Source organism: Ranitomeya imitator, chromosome 3 (assembly GCF_032444005.1).
Source record: "Ranitomeya imitator isolate aRanImi1 chromosome 3, aRanImi1.pri, whole genome shotgun sequence".
NCBI classification, from domain to species: domain Eukaryota; kingdom Metazoa; phylum Chordata; class Amphibia; order Anura; family Dendrobatidae; genus Ranitomeya; species Ranitomeya imitator.
This window is the reverse complement of record NC_091284.1, coordinates 675,310,875-675,335,442: the sequence shown is the minus strand read 5'-3', so window position 1 is coordinate 675,335,442 and position 24,568 is coordinate 675,310,875. Positions and strand designations below refer to the sequence as shown.

General features: G+C 46.4%; 1 long non-coding RNA gene across 1 annotated transcript in view; it reads left to right on the top strand.

The window, feature by feature from the left end:
- The window catches only part of LOC138670743 (uncharacterized), a 454,879-nt gene that overhangs the window by 272,139 nt on the left and 158,172 nt on the right, over positions 1-24,568 (top strand). Inside the window, exon 2 of the long non-coding RNA XR_011319378.1 lies at positions 17,232-17,276. This is a non-coding gene — a long non-coding RNA (uncharacterized lncRNA). The remainder of the gene's footprint in view (positions 1-17,231; positions 17,277-24,568) is intronic.

Sequence of the window (24,568 nt, the reverse complement as noted above, 5' to 3'; positions counted from 1 at the left end):
AATATGATTTTATCAGGAAGAATTTAGAAACCAAATAAAATAAAATGATTTTTTCAGGGAGAATTTATAAAACAAATAAAACCAAAAATAGGCGTTCTATGGCCCACTGACTGAGAGATGACGCACCCAGGAGTCAAGACTGGCACACAAGCAGAAAGGCCAATATTAATCTCCCACTGTTTTTTTTTTTTTTTTTCAGGGAGACTTTAGAAAAAAAAATAATAAAAAAAATATGATTTTATCAGGAAGAATTTAGAAACCAAATAAAATAAAATGATTTTTTCAGGGAGAATTTAGAAAACAAATAAAACCAAAAATAGGCGTTCTATGGCCCACTGACTGAGAGATGACGCACACAGGAGTCAGGAGTGGCACACAAACCCAGAGGCCAATATTTTTCTACCAATGATTGATGTAGTTATTTTCTCTGGTAGATTTTAGAACCCAAATCAAGGAAAAAAAATATAGGCTTTCTATGGACCACAATTGGAGAGAGAGAGAGAGAGAGAGAGAGAGAGAGATGGCACACCCAGGAGTCAAGACTGGCACACAAGCAGAAAGGCCAATATTAATCTCCCACTGTTTTTTTGGTTGTTTTTTTTTTTTTTTTTTTCAGGGAGACTTTAGAAATAAAAATAATAAAAAAAATATGATTTTATCAGGAAGAATTTAGAAACCAAATAAAATAAAATGATTTTTTCAGGGAGAATTTAGAAAACAAATAAAACCAAAAATATGCGTTCTATGGCCCACTGACTGAGAGAGAGAGAGAGATGGAACGCTTAGTACTGGCACACAAGCCCAAAGGGCAATATTAATCTCCCTTTTTTTTTCCAGGGAGAATTTCTGAAACCCAAAAAAAAAATAAAATAGGCTTTCTATGGCCCACTATTTGTGAGAGAGATGGGACGCTCAGGACTGGCACAGATGGCACGCTCAGGACTGGCACAGAAGCCCAGAGGCCAATATTAATCTCCCTTTTTTTCTGGGAGAATTTATAAAACCAAAAAAATATTTAAATAGGCTTTCTATGGCCCACTATTTGTGAGAGAGATGGCACGCTCAGGACTGGCACAGATGGCACGCTCACAACTGGCACACAAGCCCAGAGGCCAATATTAATCTCCCTTTTTTCAGGGAGAATTTCTAAAACCCAAAAAAAAAATAAAATAGGCTTTCTATGGCCCACTATTTGTGAGAGAGATGGGACGCTCAGGACTGGCACAGATGGCACGCTCAGGACTGGCACAGAAGCCCAGAGGCCAATATTAATCTCCCTTTTTTTCTGGGAGAATTTATAAAACCAAAAAAATATTTAAATAGGCTTTCTATGGCCCACTATTTGTGAGAGAGATGGCACGCTCAGGACTGGCACAGATGGCACGCTCACAACTGGCACACAAGCCCAGAGGCCAATATTAATCTCCCTTTTTTCAGGGAAAATTGATAAAACAAAAAAAAAAATTAAATAGGCTTTCTATGGCCCACTATTTGTGAGAGAGATGGCACGCTCAGGGCTGGCTGGCACAGATGGCACGCTCAGGACTGGCACACAAGCCCAGAGGCCAATATTAATCTCCCTTTTTTTCAGGGAGAATTTATAAAACCAAAAAAAAAAATAAATAGGCTTTCTATGGCCCACTATTTGTGAGAGAGATGGCACACTCAGGACTGGCACACAAGCCCAAAGGCCAATATTAATCTCCCACTGTATTTTTATCAGGGAGAATTTATACACCCCACAAAAAAAAATACAGAAAAATGAAAAGGCTTTCTATGGCCCACTATGTGAGAGAGATGGCACACACAGGGATGGCACTCTAGCAGAAATGCCAAATTGCCAATCTTAATCTCCCACCAAAAAAAAAAAAAAAAAAAAAACAGGGAATGTCCTACAATTACTATCTCCCTGCCTGCAGTAATCTCAGCCAGGTATGGCAGGCAGCTACTATCTCCCTGCCTGCAGTAATCTCAGCCAGGTATGGCAGGCAGCAATAAGGAGTGGACTGATGCACAAATGAAATAAAAAGTGTGGACAAACAAAAAAGATAGCTGTGCAGAAAGGAAGGAACAAGAGGATTTGTGCTTTGAAAAAAGCAGTTGGTTTGCACAGCGGCGTACACACAGCAATGCAGCTATCAGGGAGCCTTCTAGGGCAGCCCAATGAGCTACAGCGCTGAGGGGAAAAAAAAAAAAAAAAAAACTTCCACTGTCCCTGCACACCGAGGGTGGTGTTGGACAGTGCAAATCGCTGCAGCACAAGCGGTTTTGTGGTTAATGGACCCTGCCTAACGCTATCCCTGCTTCTGACAAAGCGGCAGCAACCTCTCCCTAAGCTCAGATCAGCAGCAGTAAGATGGCGGTCGGCGGGAACGCCTCTTTATAGCCCCTGTGACGTCGCAGACAGCAAGCCAATCACTGCAATGCCCTTCTCTAAGATGGTGGGGACCAGGACCTATGTCATCACGCTGCCCACACTCTGCGTTTACCTTCATTGGCTGAGAAATGGCGCTTTTCGCGTCATTGAAACGCGACTTTGGCGCGAAAGTCGCGTACCGCATGGCCGACCCCGCACAGGGGTCGGATCGGGTTTCATGAAACCCCGACTTAGCCAAAAGTCGGCGACTTTTGAAAATGTTCGACCCGTTTCGCTCAACCCTAATAATTACTATTATTATTAAAGATAATACTTCCCAAATCTGTGATTTAACCCCTTATAACTCTGGAACGCTTTAACATCCTGCTGATTCTGAGACGGTTTGTTCGTGACTAGTGTTGAGCATTCCAATACTGCAAATATCGGGTATCGGCCGATATTCACGGTATCGGAATTCCGATACTGAGTTCCGATACTTTTGCAATATAGAATACCGGAATCGAAAGTTCCCATAGTGCAATGAGCCAGTATGATTTAATTCAGCCAATGAAGAATCCTAAGAAGTGCGGGCACATCCTGTTATGCATGTTAGGCATGTAATAAGGGCATGGCTGTGATTTGCTGCTGAAATGATGTCATGAAGCACTATAAGGCTGCCGTCACACTAGCAGTATTTAGTCAGTATTTTACATCAGTATTCCTGAGCCAAAACCAGGAGTGGAACAATTAGAGGGAAAGTATAATAGAAATATATGCACCACTTCTGCATTTATCACCCACTCCTGGTTTTGGCTGAGGAATACTGATGTAAAATACTGACCAAATACAGCTAGTGTGATGGCAGCCTAAAAGCCACTGCCGCCATTTTTGATTCACTCTGCTGTGAATTCAGTTAGGGACAGGACTCTGCTGTTCTGACTGAGGGATAGTTTGAGATAGCGATTTGCTCCATTGTGCTTTACCCCGGCTAATTTAGCAACCGCTGTGTGAGAACCTTGTTTTTGCCTTGCAGCGCTTTTCACAGCTGTCTGCAAGGTCTCTGTGTGCATGCAGCTCACGCTGTAGCCTTTTCTGCAGCCACAGTTGGTTGTAGTCAGCTCAGCATGCGTCACTGCCTCATAGTGTTCCATTGTCCTTTTTTCAATTCGTTCTGCCTGCTGCACATTTTTCTGATTTATCCTATTTGTGGGTTTCCATCCGTATCCTGCTAGATTGTTGAAAAACACTATATAGGAGATAATAGAGGAGCTTTTTTTGGCCTTGCAGCGCTGTTCATGGCTGTCTGCAAGGTCTCTGTGTGAGTGCAGCTCACGCTGTAGTCTGTTCTGCAGCCACAGCTGGTTGTAGTCAGCTCAGCGTGCGTCACTGCCTGATACTGTTCCATTGTCCTTTTTTCAATTAGTGCTGCCTGCTGCACATTTTTTCTGATGTATCCTATTAGTGGGTTTCCATCCGTATCCTGCTAGATTGTGGAAAAGCACTATATAGGAGTACATAGAGGAGCTTTTTATGCCTTGCAGAACTGTTCACGGCTGTCTGCAAGGTCTCTGTGTGAGTGCAGCTCACGCTGTAGTTGGTCTGCAGCCACAGCTGGTTGTAGTCAGCTCAGCGTGTGTCACTGCCTCATGCTGTTTCATTGTCGTTTTTTCAATTAGTGCTGCCTGCTGCACATTTTTCCTAATTTATCCTATTAGTGGGTTTCCATCTGTATCCTGCTAGATTATGGAAAAACACTATATAGGAGTACATAGAGGAGCCTTTCTGCAGCCTTGTGCCCTGCAGTCCCAGCCAGATTAGTATTAGCCTATTTTTTGGAGACTCATCTATTGCATTGTACTGTAGGTTACTTTCCTGCATTGTAATTGCTACAAAAAGTTTGTGATACTATCGGTTTTACATCTTTGGGCACATGGGAAAAAAAAGTTAATAAAGTTCACCAAACACTCCATTTTACAGTTGTGTAGGCCACATTAGATCATATGAAAGTCTAGTCCACACTTTATAAAATTAGTGTTTCTTATACCTGTTAGCAGCTGTTCAGGAATAAGCACACTAAGCCCTTAGTACTTTTCTGCCTATCTTTATCAGTCTACCAAGATGACGAAGGCAGGGAGTAAGGCATGTGGTCGTGGGCGTGGAGTTTCTGCAGGGAGAGGACGTGGGGATTCTGTGCCTGCTGCGGGCACCGGTGACTCATCATCCCCCAGTTTTAGCAGGGAACAGACCTTCATGCGCAGCTTTGTAAAAGCTCACCGTACCCCACTGCTGCGGGACGAACAAATTGAAGCCGTTGTCGGATGGATGGCAGCTAACGCATCGATTTCAATTAGTGCCACATCCTCTCAGGCACAGAGCACTGAAGAGCAACCATCTGTCTCTTCACCACCTGCCAAATTGCCCACGCAGTCAGAGAGTCCAGGACAGGAGCCATCTCTACTTCTGTTCTCTGAATCTCTTGGCTTGGAAAGAGGGGGCCAGCCAAGCAGCATTTGAGAAACTGAAGAAGAGGCAGTATGCAGTGATGCGCAACTGCTTTGTCTCTCTGAATCCGAAGAGGCGGGTGGGCCAGTGCCTATGGTCAGCAAACCTCAGTATGCATCTGTTGATGAGACTCAGGTGCCACTTTCTGGTGCATACTGTGTTGCTGAGACTACCCAGGAGAAGCAGTTGTTGGAAGAGGGTAGTGTAGATGATGAGGTCCTTGACCCATCATGGCGTGAGGTACAGGAAGGTGGTGGGAGCAGCTCTGAGGAAGAGATTCCCCGAACTGCCCAAAAAGGAGGGAGGGGGAAGACTGCGTTGCCTGTAGCCTCCATTTTGGCACCCATTAGGAGCATGCCTCTTCCAAAGCCCAAAACGGGCGCTCCCAAGACTTGCAGTGCCTGGTCCTTTTTTGACACAGTTGCAGATGACATTTGCAAGCTGTGTAATCAGAAAGTGAAAAGAGGGAAAAGTGTCAGCAACCTCAATACCACAAATATGTGGAAACATGTGCGGACCAAGCATGTGGTGGAGTTACAAAAACACACTGAAGACCTAGGCCAACTTACAGCGGCACCTGCCACCTCTTCAGCTCGTGTTGTAGCCTCTTCCTCCAGCTCACACACAGCTGGTTCGGCTTCCTCACAGGATCGCCATGGAAGAACCTATGGCACTGTTCTCCAGAGACACAGTGTAATTACTCCCACAGCACCATGTTCCCTCTAATCCTCACACTCCCAGGCCAGTCTGCAGCCATCGGTAGCACAGGCATGGGAGAAAAGGTGGCCATACTTGGCACACCACCCCGAGCACAGGGTCTGAATGCTGGCATTGCAAAACTACTGTCCCTTGAAATGCTATCATTCAGGCTGGTGGAGACTGACACCTTCTGTAACTTCATGGCATTGGCAGTCCCACAATACAACGTGCCCAGCTGCTTTTATTTCAGCAGGCAAGCCAACCCTGCCCTGCAAAAGCATGTGGAGGGAAAAATTAAACATCCGCTACTAAACGCCGACAGTAGAAAGGTCCACCTGACCACCGATGCGTGGACCAGTCACCATGGACAGGGACGATATCTTTCCCTCACTGCCCATTGGGTAAATGTTGTGGAGCCGGGGACAGATCTTGAGAGTGGCGCTGTACGTGTTCTGCCAACTCCAAGGATTGCAGGAATCCAGTCTGTACACATTGACTCCTCCTCATACTCCAGTTCTTCTGAATCACCGCTGCAGGAGCCGTCACAGTCTACCTCCACATGGACCCGTGAACGCTTATCTGTTATGACCGAATCAAGCACAACCATGGCCAAACGTCAACAGGCTGTATTGAAATTAATTTCTTTGGGGAATCGAAGCCACACAGTGCAGGAGATCTGGAATGCCATCAAGCAGGAGAGTGATGTGTGGTTTGTGCCTGCGAATCTCCAGCCAGGCATGGTAGTGTGTGACAATGGCCGAAATCTGGTGGCAGTTCTGGGCCTAGGCAACCTCACTCACATCCCATGTCTAGCACATGTGCTCAACTTGGTCGTGCAGAGTTTTTTGATGGACTATCCGGATCTTGGTGCACTGCTGCACAAGTCCACAAAATGAAAAAAGGCTGATAGCACTCACTCGACTGGGGCGCCCGTTCCATGTCCAGGGAACCCTCCTGGATATTCCAAGACCATCCAACATCAAATGAACAGCGCTCCACTCGTTTTGGTGTTGCTGTTGTATCATGGCTTAATAAAGCACTTTTTGAAGATTTCTACACCCGAGTGGAGCGCTGTTCATTTGATGTTGGATGCACTGCTGCACAAGGTCCGCCTAGAGTGCTGCTCACTTGCGGCGTTCCAGCATGGCAAGATCATGCATTGCAGCTCTGCAGCGCCAATTCTGCCTTCCGGAACATCGCATCATATGTGACCTACCAACCAGGTGGAACTTAATGTTACATATGTTGGAGTGGTTGTGTGAGCAGCAGGCAGCAGTAATGGAGTACCAGCTTCATCAGGTGCAAACAAGTCGCACTGCGCGCCATTCACACTTCACCACCACTGAGTGGGCCTCTATGAAGGACATCTGCCACGTTTTGCGTGCCTTCAATGATTCCACGCAGATGACGAGTGCAGATGATGCACTAGTCAGCATTAATATGCCCCTTATCTGCCTGCTTGAAAAAACACCTCAAGCACTAAGGGAGGTGGTTGTGGAAGAGGTAGAGGATGAGGAGTCACAAATGCCATCTGCTTCTAGACAGTCTGCGCAACGTGATTCCTCACAAAGCCCAGGCAGGGGACACTTTGTGAGGAGGATGAGGAGGAGTCAATGGAGGAGGAAGACATCTGTCCAGAGGAGGGAGTTACACAATGCTCTAGTAGTCAGTATGTAGAGCGAGGGTGGGGTGATGCAGAGCATGCAGAGATGATGCCTCAAGCAGGGGACAGCGTTTCAAGGCCAGTTGGCAGTCTGCAGCACATGGTTGATTTCATGCTGCAGTGCCTGAGAAATGACCGCTGCATCGCCCACATTCTCAACACGGCTGATTATTGGGTGTACACCCTCATAGATCCTCGCTACCTGGACAACTTACAAAGCCTCACAACGTTTCCATCAGATGGTGACAGACTATATGTCTTGCCCTCTCAGTGTCTTCCCCTTCAAGTTTTGGGTCTCAAAGCTGGATACATGGCCAGAGCTTAGCCAGTATGCATTGGAGGTGCTGGCTTGCCCTACTGCTAGTGCATTATCGGAATGCGTCTTTAGTGCCGCAGGTGGTGTACTAACAGACTGTCGCATGGGACTCTCCTCCAATAACATTGACCGGCTTTTCTGAAAATGAACAAGGCCTTGATCTCGTAGGATTTTGCCACTCCTCTTCCAGATTTAATAATTGGTTAACAAAAGTATCCAGGTCTCCTGTTGTGTTCATGTTTCTACCACCTGAACTGTAATCCCTTGGCTCCAACACCACCAGTTGCTGCTCAGAAGTGCCATCTGCACAGTCAACAGTTGCTCTTCTGTTATTGGGTTTCAGTTACCTCAGCTGATCCCCAGCTGTGTATCAGGCAATTTCTCCTGCTCTGTCCACACTCACACTACAACAAATATTAAACTGCCGTGGAATGCGCTTAGGGATCAGCTGACACCGCACAGTCTGAAGAAGGCGGAAGGAGATGAGTGAGAGGCGGGATCTGGGTCAGCGCAGCTGCACAGGCGCAGTCAACCTAACATCAAATGATGTCAGAAGATGGGCAGCAATAACTGCACATGCCCAAGGGATAACATAACAGCACAGGCTCCAGGACAGATTCAAAGAATGCTGAGGAAGTGGCGCCCGGCGCCAAGGGGGTATGAATGACGGCTGTGCTGCGTCTCATTAAGAAGGAAAGTCCCGCCTTCGGGACGGTTTCACAGTATGAGGGGGCACATTTTACAAGTGTTTACTTCAGCGTGTGCAAGGAGCATAACTAAAAGAGCCACCTTTTCCTTGTACAGCATTAGTGCTGCACAAGGTGGCTCTTTTAGTTACAAACGCCTGGGTGGGGTGACAGGTTCCCTTTCAACTTGCTCCAATTAGGCCTCAGCCTACACTCTTTCTCCTGTAATCCCTGGGGTCCAACACCGCCAGTTGCTGCTCGGAAGTGCTGTCTGCACAGTCAACACATGCTCCAGTGTTTTGGGGTTCAGTAACGTCAGCTGATCCCCAGCTGTGTGTGTGGCAATTTCTCCTGCTCTCTACACATTGACACCACTACCGTATTTTAAACTTGCTCCAATTAGGCCTCAGCCTACACTCTGTTTCTCCTGTAATCCCTGGGCTCCAACACCACTAGTTGCTGCTCAGAAGTGTCTTTGGAACGTGTATTCCTTCCTGCCCAGCCTGGTTCCAGCACGCCAGCTGTTTCCGGGTAGTGTCAAGGTCACTTTGCCTCCAATACGTTGTCCTGTTGGGTTGCGGTCGGGTTAGCCAACTCAATGGTGCCTGCAGTTTAGGTGCTTCCTATGTGGGCTGTGGGATCTGGCAATCAAGGCTTGTTACGTAGTGCCAAAAGGACAAGCTCCCCCTGTAGAACTGTGGGTTTTCGGTAACTCTAGCTGGCTCGCGGCCTTGCAATTTTTTGTTCATGTGGACCTTCTGCTGACTATCTGAGTTCCAGCACCATTAGCTCGTTCTTTAGAAGTCAATCTTGAATAGGTCCCCCTGGGTTCCAGTACCGTCAGCTGGTTCCAGGCAGAGCCTTTGGCTTAGATGCCTCCTTCTCGGTATCCGAGTTCCACCAATGTCTGGTGGTCCTTGGTAGTGCTTTCTGGCATGGGTTCCTCCTGCTTAGTAACTGGGTTCCAGTATCGTCAGCTTGTTCTTGGTAGTTCCATTGGCTCTTGTACCTTTTGCTACCCATCCGGGTTCCAGCACGGCCAGCTGGTTCTCGGCAGTGTCTTTTGCTCTTGTACCTTCTGCTCCCCATCCTGGTTCCAGTACCGTCAGCTGGTTCCAGGCAGAGCCTTTGGCTTAGGTGCCTCCTTCTCGGTATCCGAGATCCACCAACATTTGTTGGTCCTTGGTAGTGCTTTCTGGCATGGGTACCTCCTGCTTAGTAACCTGGTTCCAGTACCGTCAGCTGGTCCTTGATAGTTCCATTGGCTCTTGTACCTTCGGCTACCCATCCGGGTTCCAGTACCGTCAGCTGGTTCTCGGCAGTGCCCTTTGCTCTTGTACCTTCTGCTACCCATCCTGGTTCCAGTACCGTCAGCTGGTTCCAGGCAGAGCCTTTGGTTTAGGTGTCTCCTTCTCGGTATCCGAGCTCCACCAATGTCTGGTGGTCCTTGGTAGTGCTTTCTGACACGGGTACCTCCTGCTTAGTAACCGGGTTCCAGTACCGTCAGCTGGTCCTCAGTCGTTCCATTGGCTCTTGTACCTTCGGCTACCCATCCAGGTTCCAGTACCATCAGCTTGTTCTCGACAGTTACTCAGCCTTCTTGTACCTTCTGATACATTTCCAAGTTCAAGCTTGAAATGGTTTTCGGTAATCACTCTGGATCTCCCTGACGACGACCCTAAAGACGACAACCCTGAAGACCACCCCGAAGAAGACGACGACCCCGGAGACGAGGACCCCGGAGATGACGACCCTGGAGACAATGACCCTGAAGACCACCCCGAAGAAGACGACGACCCAGGAGACTATGACCCTGGAGACTATGACCCTGGAGACGACGACCCTGAAGACCACCCCGAAGAAAACCAAGAAGCAGAAGAACAAGAAGCTGCAGAACAAAAAGCAGAAGAACATTAAGCATAAAACTAAAAATCAGAGCAAAAGATGTTATCTACATTTTAAGCAGAAGAAGATTAAGCAGTGTATGGGGGTGAGTCCATTCCTCCTCATGGTGCCCCTGGAAAAAAAAATGCTGCTGCAGGCAAAACTGAACGCGGACGAATCCTGTTGTAAATCTTTTGTGACAGGCAGAATGGAAGGTGTAATCTTCAAACTTTTATAGATAACAACTTCAGGAATGCCTGTCGCAAATAAGAATATGATGAAGAAGAAGAATATGAAGAAGATGATGAAGTAGAATATGAAGAAGAATAATAGTTGAATAAAAAGAATATGAAGAATGTTAAAAAAAAGAATAATAGGAAGAAGGTGAAGAAGAAGAAGATGAATAAGGTGAAGAAGTTGATGAAAAAGATTCTGCCGCTGAGGATGATGAAGAAGAAAGTGTGGGAGAAGTAAAAAGAAGGTAAAGAGCATGGAAGTAGTGAAACATAAAAATCTGACAAAATATATACTGTAAAAAGCTTAACATAGTCAATATCTTTGTAACTCCGAACATCTTAAAAAAAAAAATAATTCCTGCTATTCCATTAGATTGGGCTAAACCTGTATGCCTTTAATATCTCTTCCACCTCCCCCAATACATTCTACATTATTCTTAGTTGTTTTCCTTCATGTAGAAGTAACCTACAAGGAAAGAAACGGTTTATTTTAATTCCGATATTTGTGTCCCATTGACTTGCATTGGTTTCCGGTATCGGTATCATCGATATTCAATATTTTTTGGATATCGGCCAATTCAAAATCGAGGTATTGCTCAACACTATTCATGACATATTGTACTTCATGTTAGTGGTAAAATTTCTTTGATATGACGTGTTTATTTATGAAAAAAATGGAAATATGGCAAAAAATTTAAAAACTGCAATTTTCAAACTTTGAATTTTTATGCCCTTAAATCAGAGAGATATGTCACAAAAAAATTCTTAATAAATAACATTTCCCACATGTCTAGTTTACATCTGCACAATTTTGGAAACAAAATTTTTTTTTGTTAGGAAGTTATAAGGGTTAAAGTTGATCAAAGATTTCTCATTTTTACAACTTCATTTTTTTTAGGGACCACATCACATTTGAAGTCACTTTGAGGGGTGTACATGACAGAAAATAGCCAAAAGTGACACTATCCTAAAAACTGCACCCCTCAAGGTGCTCAAAACCACATTCAAAAAGTTAATTAACCTTTTATGTGCTTCACAGGAACTGAAGCAATGTGGAAGGAAAAAATGAACATTTAACTTTTTTTCACAAATATTATTATTACTTCAGAACAAGTTTTTTATTTTCAGAAATGTAAAAAGAGAAAATAAACCACCAAATTTGTTGTGCAATTTATATATTAATAATAATCTTTATATAGCTCTAACATATTCCGCAGCGCTTTACAGTTTTTTGCACACATTATCATCACTGTCCACGATGGGTTTCACAATCTAAATTCCCTATCAGTATGTCTTTGGAATGTGGGAGGGAACCGGAGTACCCGGAGGAAACACACGCAAGCACGGGGAGAACATATAAACTTCTTGCAGATGTTGTCCTTGGTGGGATTTGAACCCAGGACTCCAGCGCTGCAAGGCTGCAGTGCTAACCAATGAGCCACTGTGCTGCCCGGAGGCTCAGTGGTGGCTCAATTTCTCATGAATATGCCGATACCCCATATGTGGGGGTAAACCACTGTTTGGAAGCACAGCAGAGCTTGGAAGGGAAGGAGCATCGTTTGACTTTTCAATGCAGAATTGGCTGGAATTGAGATCGGGTACCATGTTGCGTTTGGAGAGCCCCTGATGTGCCTAAGCAGTGGAAACTCCCCACAAGTGACACCATTTTGGAAACTAGACCCCCCAAGGAACTTATCTAGATGTATGGTGAGCACTTTGAACCCAAAAAAATGCTTCACAGAAGTTTATAACGTAGAGCCGTAAAAATAAAAAATCATAATTTTTTTGCCCCAAAATTTTTATTTTCCCAAGGGTATCCAGAGAAATTGGACCACAAAAGTTGTTGTACAATTTGTCCTGAGTTTGCTGATACCCAATATATTGAGGGTAACCATCGTATGGGCGCATGGCAGAGCTTGGAAGGGAAGGAGCGCCATTTTGGAATGCAGACTTTGATGGAATGGTCTGCAGGCATCACGTTGCGTTTTAAGAGCCCCTGATGTACCTAAAGAGTAAAAACTCCCCACAAGTGACCCCATTTTGTTAACTAGACCCCCCAAGGAATTTAACTAGATGTGTTGGGAGAATTTTGAATCCCAGGTTCCCACGAAAATGATATTTTATCCCCCCTTTTTATCTTCACAAGGGTATCAGGAGAAATTGGACGCCAAAAGTTGTTGTCCAATTTGTTCTGAGTACGCCGATATTCCATATGTGGAGTAAACCACTATTTGTGCCCATGACAGAGCTCGGAAGGGAAGGAGCACCGTTTAACTTTTTCAATGCAGAACTGGCTGAATTGAGATCGGAAGCCATGTCGCATTTGGAGAGCCCCTGATGTGCCCAAACAATGGAAACCCCCAAATTCTAACCCCAACCCCAACCCCAACACACCCCTAACTCTTATCCCAACCCTAACCATAACGGTAACCACACCCCTAACCTCAAAACACCCCTAACCCTAACGACAACCCTAACCCAGCACACCTCTATCCCTGATCCCAACAGTAAACACAACTCTAACTTTAGCTCCAACCTTAACCCTAACTTTAGCACCAACCCTAACCCTAACTTAAGCACCAACCCTAACCCTAGCTTTAGCCCCATCCCTAACCCTAACTTTAGCCCCAAACCTAACCCTAACACACCCCTAACCCTAATCCCAACCCTAACAATAGCCCTAACCCTAACTTTAGCTCAACTCACTTTAGTCCAGCTCTAACCCTAATGGGAACATGGAAATAAATATATTTTCTTTATTTCATTATTTTTCCCTAACTAAGAAGTTGATAAAGGGGGGTTTTATTTACTATTTTTTTATTTTGATCACTGTGATAAGGTCTATCACTGTGATCAAAATTAACCAATAGGAAAAATCTATTGTGCACACCATTTTCTTACCGGAAGAAGACACCGGCGGCCGTGGAGAGAAACAGGAGGACCCAGGGACACCGGCAGGTACCAGAGGGGGATCAGGGACCCTATTTCTCTCTCCTCTGATGTGCGATCATATCAGAGGAGAGAGAAATTAAATGGCAAATCAGATTTTTTTTTTTTGCGGTCGCAAACAGCAATCGCAACCCCGGAGTCGGTAAAAACCAACCCGAATCATGTTCTCTGGGGTCTTGGCTACCCCCGGCAGCCGAGACCCTGGAGAAATTCCGACTCTGGGGGGTGCTATACACTTTTTTCACAGCAACATTAAAAAGCGGCACTGTGGTTTAAGTACCCTTAATTGCCGCCGTGAAAAGGCGTATCGGCAGTCATTAAGGGGTTAAATTACTTTGATATTTTTCGCTACAGATTTTATCTTTAGTACATTTTGGAAAGTTGGACATTGTTACTAATGATTCAGATCCCTTTACACTAGTTATAGAAGTAGGACGTCTGCAAAGAATAGATTTATTGTAAATGTTTTCTTTTGTGTATTACATTATATTATAGCTGTAATGTGGCCATTAGGGGCTGCACTAGTTTATAGACATCTGGAAATTATACAGCTTTTTTAATTTTATAAACTTAATGAAGTCCTACTAATAAATATTATGCAGCAAATCTATCTTCTAATAAACGCTGCCAATGCTTTCTATACGTTTCTGACCAACAATCCGGTTTTCTATTTTTACTGTGCATTTTAATCCTCTTTTCAGACTACTGTAGCTACAGAAGCAAAAGGGTAATTAAATGAGGCAAACCTTGATCCAACCTTATGTCAAGTAAATCCTCACCTTGGAATTTAATTACAAACATTTCTAAAACTGTCTGACAAGGAATGTTTGTCACTGAGAAATGAATGAGTTAAAAAATCCCAAATGATTTAGAAGATACAGCAAAGCCCGGATTGCTTCCCAATCACAAAGATTGATCCCCCTGTTCTCCTGGGGGCTATTGAGTTTTTAAGTATCAGGATTTAAAAATGTCAGATTTGCCTTCCGCCTGTTCAGCCCGCCCTCTATGGCTGCGATGTGAAATACAAATGGAGCAATCAATGCCAGCATCTGCTAGCTGTGTGTGGAATGAGAAAGCGGAAGAACCGTGCTTGGAATTATATCAATGCAGGAACTATACAGCCACCTCTCACCTCTAGCATTGCTCATACTGGTCCTTTGCGGTTACATATCTGTCCGCTATTCCCTCTTATTTTATATTGGCTTTCAACACTGTTCTCAGATTCGAAAATATTATATCATCATTTTTTTTCAATTATTTTGAAACAATGGGTAAGAGACATTAATACCGTATGGCTTTACATTGGTACCTCCCCTTCACGCAGAATGCGTTAGGCTCATGAACTGAGTATGTGTCCTTTGTATGAACTTAATGTAGGCTGAAAACAAAGCCAGGACCTGAGATAAAATGAGTAAGTACCCTGTAGTAAGTAAATGGTAAAATTACATGTAAATAACTCAGTGTTCTTAGCTAACATTGTTTTGATAAAAAAAATAAAAGCCATGAATGTTAACCCCTTAACGACCACTAATATGCCTTTTAACGGCAGCAGTTAAGCGTACTTAGGGGCAGCACGGTGGCGCAGTGGTTAGCACTGCAGCCTTGCAGAGCTGGAGTCCTGGGTTCTAATCCCACCCAGGACAACATCTGCAAAGAGTTTGTATGTTCTCTGTTGTGAATTCTGTTGTCGAGCTCCCTCCTGTGGTCGTGAATGGTACTTCGGCGAGTTCTGTCTATGGGCTCCCTCTGGTGGCTATGAGTGAAGCTGCGGCTTCTGAGGTTCCTTACACAGGTGACGTGGTTTATCCTTTGGTTGGCTGCTCTATTTAACTCCTCTCAGATCGTTACTCCATGCTAGCTGTCAATGTTTTTGCATTTGTTCAGTTCGCTCCTGGATCTCTCTGGTGACCTGCCTTCTCCTGCAGAAGCTAAGTTCCTGATAGTCATTATTTATTCATTGTTTTCTTGTCTAGCTGGTTATCATGATTTTGTCTTGCTTGCTGGAAGCTCTGGGATGCAGAGTGGCCCCGCCGCACCGTGAGTCGGTGCGGAGGTCTTTTTTGCACACTCTGCGTGGTCTTTTGTAGGTTTTTGTGCTGATCGCAAAGTTACCTTTCCTATCCTCTGTCTATTTAGTAAGTCTGGCCTCCTTTTGCTGAACCCTGTTTCATTTCTGCGTTTGTGACTTTCATCTTTACTCACAGTCAATATATGTGGGGGGCTTCCTTTACCTTTGGGGAATTTCTCTGAGGCAAGGTAGGCTTTATTTTCCATCTCTAGGGCTAGATAGTTCTTAGGCTGTGACGAGACGCCTAGGTCTGGTCAGGAGCGCTCCACGGCTATTTCTAGTGTGTGTGATAGGATTAGGGCTTGCGGTCAGCAGAGTTCCCACATCCCAGAGCTCGTCCTGTATGAGGTTTAACTATCAGGTCATTCCGGGTGCTCCTAACCACCAGGTCATAACAGTTCTCTCCATGTTTGCGTGGGTTTCCTCCTGGTACTCCGGTTTCCTCCCACATTCCAAAGACATACTGATAGAGAATTTAGATTGTGAGCCCCATCAGGGACAGCAATGATAATTTGTGCAAACTGTAAAGCGCTGCGGAATATGTTAGCGCTATATAAAAATAAAGATTATTATTATTATTACTTATTCCTCAGCGCTGCTTTTTAACGCCACTGAAAAATAAGGTTATAGCCCACCCAGTGTCAGAAAATCTCTGGGGTCTTGGCTAAGACCCCGGAGAACATGATTCGGGTTGTTTTTTACAGACACCAGTGAATAACGGCGACCGCAAAAAAACAAAACAAAAACAGCCCGATTTCCTTTTTATTTCTCATTCCTCTGATATAATCTAGCATATCCCCTGAGCACCCCCAGTACCTTTGGTGTCCCCTGGTCCCTGTAGCTGTGTCCACTGGCCCTCGGCATCTTCCGGGATGAAAATGGGCAGTGCGCCCACCGAAATCTGCCTTTACCAGGCAGCACTAGATTTCTCCTATTGGTTCATTTTGATCACTGTGATATACCCAATCACAATGATCAAAATAAAAAAAATAGTAAATCAAATCAACCTTTATCACCCCTTAGGTAACATTTTTTTAAAAAATCTTCAATATATTTCCATTTTTCCGTTAGGGTTAGGGCTACAGTTAGGGTTGGGGTTAGAGTTGGGGTTATAGCTTGGGTTAAGGTTGGGAATAGGGTTAGGGTTTGAGCTAGGGTTAGAATTAGGGTTGGGGTTAGAGCTAGAGTTAAGTCTGGGCTAGAGTTAGGGTTGGGGCTAGGGTTAGGGTTGGGCTAGGTTTAGGGTTGGGGCTATTGTTAGGGTTGGGGCTATTATTGGAGTTAGAATTGTGCTGGGGTTATTGTTTTGTTGAGGTTAGGGATGTGGTTATGGGGTTACAGTGGTGTTGGGGAAGGGGTAAAAAACTTATTGAATGTGGTTTTGCTCACTTTGAGGGGGTTCAATTTTTTGAATGTTGTCACTATTGGGTATTTTCTGTTATATCAACCCCCAAACTCACTTCAAATGTGAGATAGTCCCTAAAAAATGGTTTTGTAAATTTCATTGGAAAAATAAGAAATCGCTGGTCAACTTTTAACCCTTATAATGTCCTAATAAAAAAAATTATGCTTCCAAAATTGTGCTGATGTACACATGTGGGAAATGTTATTTATTAAGTATTTTGTGTGCTATTACTCTCTGATTTAATCACCGTTCTCCTTTGTGAGAGCCTGGTACTGGTTCCTGAGCAGTATGGGTGCTGACTGCCTCCCGATTCTCCTGCTTCTCTGGATTATATGCTTCCATTCCTTTGCTTCTTCAGGTGCACTACAAATGTGTTCTCTTTCTGTATCCTGAACAGATACTTCTGCTCTGTCTAAAACCTCCTCATCTTCCTTAATAATTTTCAATGTAGCTATTCTCTCTTCTAGACTTTGCAACTTTTCCTGCAACATGAACAACAGCTTGTATTTCTGGTAGGTAAAGTATGGCTTTTCCACTCGTAAGTCTGTGAACATGTAGCATGCAATGCCGCTCAACAAATGGCTACTAGCCTCATCCATGTTCTTAATGTTTATATGATGTCAAAGCAGAGAAGATCATGCCAAAATTTACACAATTTTCATGTCGTCTATACTGTCATCATGTAATCTATACTATACTACTTCTGCTGCCCCATATTAAATCAAGTATGCCAAAAAAGAAGATACTAGACACATCAAGTGCAGGTCAGAAAAGACACTATTCCTGATGGTAGTGGTAATGCTGCCATGGGACGCAAAAAGTGGGGAAAAACCTCCAAAGGGGGAAGCACAAAATGCAGACTGGGTATCTGTAAGGTCACAAATGGAAGGTAAGTCATATGTGAGTTGATATAAGGTGAGGGAATATACTACAGAAATTATGAAATTATATAAACCACAATTCTATTAATACCAAGCTGTTAAGTTTTCATGAGGTGCATAGTGCCTCAAGGAAAAGCAGAAGTGCTAGTTACCAATGGATACAGTATATATATATATATATATATATATACTAGCTATTGAACCCGTTCTACGCCCGGGTGGCGAGCATTTATATTGGTATATTGTCTCCATCATGGTATGTGCTGCTCCATCCTGCGTCCCCATCCTGTCATGTGCTGCTCCATCCTGCGTCCCCATCCTGTCATGCGCTGCTCCATCCTGCGTCCCCATCCTGTCATGTGCTGCTCCATCATGCGTCCCCATCCTGTCATGCGCTGCTGCATCCTGCGTCCCCATCCTTATGTGCTGCTGCATCCTGCGTCCCCATCCTGTCATGCGCTGCTGCATCCTGCGTCCCCATCCTTATGTGCTGCTGCATCCTGCGTCCCCATCCTTATGTGCTGCTGCATCCTGCGTCCCCATCCTTATGTGCTGCTGCATCCTGCGTCCCCATACTGTTATGTGCTGCTCCATCCTGCGTCCCCATCCTTATGTGCTGCTCCATCCTGCGTCCCCATCCTTATGTGCTGCTCCATCCTGCGTCCCCATACTGTTATGTGCTGCTCCATCCTGCGTCCCCATCCTTATGTGCTGCTCCATCCTGCGTCCCCATCCTTATGTGCTGCTCCATCCTGCGTCCCCATCCTTATGTGCTGCTCCATCCTGCGTCCCCATCCTTATGTCCTGCTCCATCCTGCGTCCCCATCCTTATGTCCTGCTCCATCCTGCGTCCCCATCCTTATGTGCTGCTCCATCCTGCGTCCCCATCCTTATGTCCTGCTCCATCCTGCGTCCCCATCCTTATGTCCTGCTCCATCCTGCGTCCCCATCCTTTTGTCCTGCTCCATCCTGCGTCCCCATCCTTATGTCCTGCTCCATACTGCGTCCCCATCCTTATGTCCTGCTCCATCCTGCGTCCCCATACTGTTATGTGCTGCTCCATCCTGCGTCCCCATCCTTATGTGCTGCTCCATCCTGCGTCCCCATCCTTATGTGCAGCTCCATCCTGCGTCCCCATCCTTATGTCCTGCTCCATCCTGCGTCCCCATCCTTATGTCCTGCTCCATCCTGCGTCCCCATACTGTTATGTGCTGCTCCATCCTGCGTCCCCATCCTTATGTGCTGCTCCATCCTGCGTCCCCATCCTTATGTGCTGCTCCATCCTGCGTCCCCATCCTTATGTCCTGCTCCATCCTGCGTCCCCATCCTTATGTGCTGCTCCATCCTGCGTCCCCATCCTTATGTCCTGCTCCATCCTGCGTCCCCATCCTTATGTGCTGCTCCATCCTGCGTCCCCATCCTTATGTCCTGCTCCATCCTGCGTCCCTATCCTTATGTGCTGCTCCATCCTGCGTCTCCATCCTTATGTGCTGCTCCATCCTGCGTCCCCATCCTTATGTCCTGCTCCATCCTGCGTCCCTATCCTTATGTCCTGCTCCATCCTGCGTCCCCATCCTTATGTGCTGCTCCATCCTGCGTCCCCATACTGTTATGTGCTGCTCCATCCTGCGTCCCCATCCTTATGTGCTGCTCCATCCTGCGTCCCCATCCTTATGTGCTGCTCCATCCTGCGTCCCCATCCTTATGTCCTGCTCCATCCTGCGTCCCCATCCTTATGTGCTGCTCCATCCTGCGTCCCCATCCTTATGTGCTGCTCCATCCTGCGTCCCCATCCTTATGTCCTGCTCCATCCTGCGTCCCCATCCTTATGTGCTGCTCCATCCTGCGTCCCCATCCTTATCTCCTGCTCCATCCTGCGTCCCCATCCTTATGTGCTGCTCCATCCTGCGTCCCCATCCTTATGTCCTGCTCCATCCTGCGTCCCCATCCTTATGTGCTGCTCCATCCTGCGTCTCCATCCTTATGTGCTGCTCCATCCTGCGTCCCCATCCTTATGTCCTGCTCCATCCTGCGTCCCCATCCTTATGTCCTGCTCCATCCTGCGTCCCCATCCTTATGTCCTGCTCCATCCTGCGTCCCCATACTGTTATGTGCTGCTCCATCCTGCGTCCCCATCCTTATGTGCTGCTCCATCCTGCGTCCCCATCCTTATGTGCTGCTCCATCCTGCGTCCCCATCCTTATGTCCTGCTCCATCCTGCGTCCCCATCCTTATGTGCTGCTCCATCCTGCGTCCCCATCCTTATGTGCTGCTCCATCCTGCGTCCCCATCCTTATGTCCTGCTCCATCCTGCGTCCCCATCCTTATGTCCTGCTCCATCCTGCGTCCCCATCCTTATGTCCTGCTCCATCCTGCGTCCCCATCCTTATGTCCTGCTCCATCCTGCGTCCCTATCCTTATGTGCTGCTCCATCCTGCGTCCCCATCCTTATGTCCTGCTCCATCCTGCGTCCCCATCCTTATGTCCTGCTCCATCCTGCGTCCCCATCCTTATGTCCTGCTCCATCCTGCGTCCCTATCCTTATGTGCTGCTCCATCCTGCGTCCCCATCCTTATGTCCTGCTCCATCCTGCGTCCCCATCCTTATGTCCTGCTCCATCCTGCGTCCCCATCCTTATGTCCTGCTCCATCCTGCGTCCCCATCCTTATGTCCTGCTCCATCCTGCGTCCCCATACTGTTATGTGCTGCTCCATCCTGCGTCCCCATCCTTATGTGCTGCTCCATCCTGCGTCCCCATCCTTATGTCCTGCTCCATCCTGCGTCCCTATCCTTATGTGCTGCTCCATCCTGCGTCCCCATCCTTATGTCCTGCTCCATCCTGCGTCCCCATCCTTATGTCCTGCTCCATCCTGCGTCCCCATCCTTATGTCCTGCTCCATCCTGCGTCCCTATCCTTATGTGCTGCTCCATCCTGCGTCCCCATCCTTATGTCCTGCTCCATCCTGCGTCCCCATCCTTATGTCCTGCTCCATCCTGCGTCCCCATCCTTATGTCCTGCTCCATCCTGCGTCCCCATCCTTATGTCCTGCTCCATCCTGCGTCCCCATACTGTTATGTGCTGCTCCATCCTGCGTCCCCATCCTTATGTGCTGCTCCATCCTGCGTCCCCATCCTTATGTGCTGCTCCATCCTGCGTCCCCATCCTTATGTCCTGCTCCATCCTGCGTCCCCATCCTTATGTGCTGCTCCATCCTGCGTCCCCATCCTTATGTGCTGCTCCATCCTGCGTCCCCATCCTTATGTCCTGCTCCATCCTGCGTCCCCATCCTTATGTCCTGCTCCATCCTGCGTCCCCATCCTTATGTCCTGCTCCATCCTGCGTCCCCATCCTTATGTCCTGCTCCATCCTGCGTCCCCATCCTTATGTCCTGCTCCATCCTGCGTCCCCATACTGTTATGTGCTGCTCCATCCTGCGTCCCCATCCTTATGTGCTGCTCCATCCTGCGTCCCCATCCTTATGTGCTGCTCCATCCTGCGTCCCCATCCTTATGTCCTGCTCCATCCTGCGTCCCCATCCTTATGTGTTGCTCCATCCTGCATCCCCATCCTTATGTCCTGCTCCATCCTGCGTCCCCATCCTTATGTGCTGCTCCATCCTGCATCCCCATCCTTATGTGCTGCTCCATCCTGCGTCCCCATCCTTATGTGCTGCTGCATCCTGCGTCCCCATCCTTATGTGCTGCTCCATCCTGCGTCTCCATACTGTTATGTGCTGCTCCATCCTGCGTCCCCATCCTTATGTGCTGCTCCATCCTGCGTCCCCATCCTTATGTGCTGCTCCATCCTGCGTCCCCATCCTTATGTCCTGCTCCATCCTGCGTCCCCATCCTTATGTCCTGCTCCATCCTGCGTCCCCATCCTTATGTCCTGCTCCATCCTGCGTCCCCATCCTTATGTCCTGCGCCATCCTGCGTCCCCATCCTTATGTCCTGCTCCATCCTGCGTCCCCATCCTTATGTGCTGCTCCATCCTGCGTCCCCATCCTTATGTGCTGCTCCATCCTGCGTCCCCATCCTTATGTGCTGCTCCATCCTGCGTCCCCATCCTTATGTGCTGCTCCATCCTGCGTCCCCATCCTTATGTGCTGCTCCATCCTGCGTCCCCATCCTTATGTGCTGCTCCATCCTGCGTCCCCATCCTTATGTGCTGCTGCATCCTGCGTACCCATCCTTATGTGCTGCTCCATCCTGCGTCCCCATCCTTATGTGCTGCTCCATCCTGCGTCCCCATCCTTATGTGCTGTTCCATCCTGCGTCCCCATACTGCCTCTGACCCGCTCGGCGCCGAGTGCTGGGGGGCCTGAGCAGGCGGGGACACCGGCGCGCTGTGGGGGTCAGGTGCCGGTATCGCCGCCAGCTCAGGCCCCCCAGCACTTACTATACTCACCTGTCCGGCGTTCCATCGCTGAGCGCCGCCATCTTCCCGGTCTCCTGGCCGTGACTGTTCAGTCAGAGGGCAGCGCCGGCGCGCATTAAGCGCGTCATCGCGCCCTCTGAACTGAAGGCCACAGACCGAAGACCGGGAAGATGGCGCCGCTCAGCGATGGAACGGGGACAGGTGAATATAGGCCGATACTCACCCTCCTGGCGGTCCCTGCTTCTGCGGTGGAGATCGCGGTGTGTGTTCAGTGTGAACGCACACCGCGATCTCCCGGGAGCGTCGCTCTGTGAGGCCCAGACTGCGCCGGCGCTTGCGCTTGCGCAGTCTATAGAGGCTTCGGACAGAGTGACGCTCCCAGCGTTATATTATAGATATATATATATACACATAGACCCAATGCTGCACAGCTAAGGTGCTACTAGGACCATAGTAAAATAGATGCAATCAAAAAAAGTGTACATCACCTAAAGATATCAGCAGCATCAGAATCAAAGCCAGGACCTTCAGAGAACCATAACAGCCGTACTTCCCCAGCCCCTACGCTGTTTCGCAAAAGCTTCTTCCAGGGGAAGTGACCTTTCATATACCCAGTCCTCATTTCGTTTTTTCCCCTTTTGGAGGTTTTTCCCCACTCTGTTTTTTATGGTTTTATATTTATTTGCTATTTCAATAAAGATTATGTTTTTGTTAACTAGCTGAAATCACTTTTTCTGTCTTCTGGCGGTGTTACCACTATGGTCAGGGATAGTGTCTTTTCTAAATTGCTGCCCCATATTGCCAAACATTTCCTTGAAGCCAGAGTTTTAAATGTGTTATGATATCATCAGCTCATGGGTGCTGACTATTAAACAATTGTTTAGGGTAGGCTTCATGAACCAAAAATGGCTTTTCACTTTATGTGGCTCAATTTTAGAATTGAGCTAATGATAGCTGTTTAACCCCTTAGTGACAGAGCCAATTTGCAGCTTAATGACCAGGTCAATTTTTACAATTCTGACCACTGTCACTTTATGAGGTTATAACTCTAGAATGCTTCAACAGATCCCGCTGATTCTGAGAATTTTTTGTGACATATAGTACTTCAAGTTAGCGGTAAAATTTATTCCATATTACTTGTGTTTATTTATGAAATAAATGGAAATATGGCGAAAATGTTTAAAATTTTGCTATTTTCAAACTTTGAATTTTTATGTCCTTAAATCAGAGAGATATGTAACAAAAAATAGTTAATAAATAACATTTCCCACATGTCTGCTTTACATAAGCATAATTTTGGAAACAACATTTTTTTGTGTTAGGAAGTTATATGGGTTAAAAGTTGACCAGCGATTTCTCGTTTTTACAACAAAATTTGCAAAACCATTTTTTTAGGGACCATCTCACATTTAAAGTCACTTTGAGGGGTTTACATAACAGAAAATATCCAAAAGTGACACCATTCTAAAAACTACACCCCTCAAGGTGTTCAAAACCACATTCAAAAAGTTTATTAACCCTTTACATGCTTCACAGGAGCTGAAGCAATGTGGAAGGAAAAAATTTACATTTAACTTTTTTTTACAAACATTTTATTTCACAACCAATTTTTTTATTCTCACAAGGGTAAAAAGAGAAAACGAACCACAAAATTTGTTGTACAATTTCTCCTGAATATGCCGATATCCCATATGTGGGGGTAAACCACTGTTTGGGTGCACTCCAGAGCTTGGAAGAGAAGGAGGACCGTTTGACTTTTTCAATACAGAATTGGATTTGAGATCGGACGCCATGTCGCATTTGGAGAGGCCCTGATGTGCCTAAACAGTAGAAACTCCCCACAAGTGACACCATTTTGGAAACTAGACCCCTTATAGAACTTATCTAGGTGTGTGGCGAGAACTTTGAACCCCTAAGTGCTTCACAGAAGTTTATAACGTAGAGCCGTAAAAATAATAAATCATATTTTTTCCAGAAAAATGATCTTTTCACCTGCAGATTTTGATTTTCACATTTGTACCAGGAGAAATTAGACCACAAAAGATGTTGTGCAATTTTACTGAGTACGCCGATACCCCATATGGGTGCACGGCAGAGCTCGGAATGGAAGGAGCACCGTTTGACATTTTCAATGCAGAATTGGCTGGAATTGAGATTGGATGCCATGTCGCATTTGGAGAGCCCCTGATGTGCCTAAACAGTGGAAACCCCCACAATTGACACCATTTTGGAAACTAGACCCCTTAAGGAACTTATCTAGATGTGTGGTGAGCACTTTGAACCCCCAAGTGCTTCACAGATGTTTATAACGCAGAGCCGTGAAAATAAAAAATCTTTTTTTCTTTCCTCAAAAATTATATTTTAGCCCGCAATTTTTTGATTTTCACAGGAGAAATTGGACCCCAAAAATATTAGGAGTTGAGTTTCCTCTGCTGCACAGGGGGAATCTCGATCCGTGTCTGCTGCGGTCTCCCATTCTGCATTGGCCGCAGTGGAGCCTGCTCAACGGAGACGTCGCTCCCAGCGTCTCGCTGAGACTGGTACT